The following is a 2,500-nucleotide window of genomic DNA, read 5'->3' on the forward strand; positions in this document are numbered from 1 at the left end:
CCCCCCCTGCTCTTCCTGCTCCCGGTCGCTGTCTGTCTCTCCCTCTTCTTCCTCTCACCGTCTCTCGCCCTCTCTCGCTCTGTTGCCTCTCGTCGCGCCTATCGTCTCCCTATCTATCACCGATTGCCGTCTCTCCTTTCTCTGATGACTTCCTGCCCATTAATTTGGGCGGGCGCGGCCCAGGGCGCCGCCAGAGCGGACCGCCGGATAACAGATGTGCGTCGGTGGTTTATTCATGTTAACAAGGCGTCGCTCCCAGACCCAGACGCACACACGGAGAACACACGCAACCACTTCATCATGCTGGGTCCTTTTTTTTTATTTATTATTATCGGCAAAGTTTTCGCGCGTCGCCGAAGGAAAGCGGAGTCGGATTGAAATGGCTCCTCTGTGTGTGTGTGTGTGTGTGTGTGTGTGTGTGTGTGTGTGTGTGTGTGTGTGTGTGTGTGTGTGTGTGTGTGTGTGTGTGTGTGTGTGTGTGTGTGGGATGGGTGGGTGGTTTTTGGGGGGGGGGGGGTACACGCCGACCCCCCCTCCCCGCCCCGCCACACTTCCGACATGGCCCAGGGGGAGCTCCGTGGCGTGTTCACTTGGTGCTCTGTGATGAAGTGATGGGAGTGATTCCGGGTGATTTCTCAGCGAACGTCGGGACAGCCAGAGCCCCGGCTGTCTCGGGCGTGCGGCGTCAAAAAGTTCCTCAAACACTTTGGATAGTCGTGGTTGAATTGTTAATGGGGTTCCACCACGCAACACAATGAAAGCTATGTGTGTGTGTATATATATATATGTCGTGTTTTGTTGAATTAATTGAGGATATCGAGCTATAGAAAGATCAGTATGTATATGTATTCAGTCTTTCTCTGAAACGACGCTCGCACAGGTGCGGCGCACAAGTGTGTGATGCGGCCGCGTGCTGGAATCACAGATGGTTATTGGCTGGGGTTGAAGAGAGGTTGCCAGGCACATCTGTGTGGGCGTCTCTATGCTCCCCAAGACTGTGCGGTGCTAGTGTGTGCGCGTGTTTATGTGTGTGTGTGTGTGTGTGTGTGTGTGCCCGCGTGTTTATGTGTGTGTGTCTGTGCCCATTGTCAGTATGCTTAGTGAGTTCATCAGTTTTTTTTTCTAAATCTGTGTTGTATGTATGTGCGTGCCTGTGTGTGTGTGTGTGTGTGTGTGTGTGTGTGTGTGTGTGTGTGTGTGTGTGTGTGTGTGTGTGTGTGTGTGTGTGTGTGTGTGTATACGTGTGTATGCACATCTGTTTGTATACACATGTGTATGCTGGTGTGTGTGTGTGTGTGTGCGTGTGTGTATGCACTCGTGTGTGTGCGTGTGTGTGTGTATGCACACACTGTGTGTGTGTGTGTGTGTGTGTGTGTGTGTGTGCATGCGTGCACGTGCGTGTGTGCGCGTGTGTGTGCGTGCGTGTGTGCGTGCATGCATGCCGTGCCTGCGTGTGTTCCCCCGCAGCCCCTGTCCTCCATGCCAGAAAGCAGTCAGACGCCCCGGAGACTGCGACCCGACTACCTGGGTGACTTCACCACCGCCAGCAGCGCCAACAACTCCTGCTCCTCATCCGACGACGACGACGACGGGGCGGACGAGCTGGGGGGGGGGCCGCCGTTTGGAGAGGAAGGAGGAGGAAGAGGAGGCGGCGGAGAAGGAGGGGATGGAGGAGGGAGGAGGGGGAAGAGAGAGAAGAAAGTTTCCTACGACCTGACGGACAGCGGAGAGAGGAGTCCAGCCGAGCGCTCAGGTAAAGATCTGAAGCCTTGAGCCGTGTCTGAAGCAGCCCTCCTAAACAGTAGGGGATCGACGCGCTGCATATGTCCCTTTTTTTCCCGGCTTTTTTTAGCAGAATAAAAGGCAGGTTTTTTTTTTTACGTTTTTACACTTTTCACTTTGGAGAGTTGCTACCTGAACAGTTTGTCTTAATCAAACTCGGGCAGCACGTGCATTTGTTTCCGAAAAAATAAAAAAGATGATCAAGCTATTGTACTCCTTCAATTAGCCATCGCAAGACACACAGTAGATGGGAAGTAGATGGGAGGGGGCTGGGTAGCAAACAATACTTTTATAATACTCAAACCCATGCATGGCAGCCTGCTCCAACCACTATGACCTCCCACGCGCCCACATTCTGAGACAAATATTCATAGTTATGCAACGCACAACTTTGAATTCTAATCCCCCACACACCAATACACCAATACACCAACAATGTCGGGCAGGCGGTGGTTACCGTTGCCAAGGGAGCCAAGGGAATATATTACAGGTGTTTATCAGGCAGTGTTTTTGCCTCATAATGATTAATGGGATATATCCAATTTCATGCTCGGATTGAAAGTCTCCGCAGGACGGACAGCAGCGCGTGACAGAGGCAGGGATGAGCGGGGCACGTATTCTCTCTGGCGGGTGTGAACACATGTAAAGCACGTTGAAACGCCGCACAAGGCCCCGACGTGAGCAGACGTTCACACATGCAAATACAAAATGAACTAGC

This window comes from Micromesistius poutassou (assembly GCF_964030765.1).
Source record: "Micromesistius poutassou genome assembly, contig: SCAFFOLD_1150, whole genome shotgun sequence".
NCBI lineage: Eukaryota > Metazoa > Chordata > Actinopteri > Gadiformes > Gadidae > Micromesistius > Micromesistius poutassou.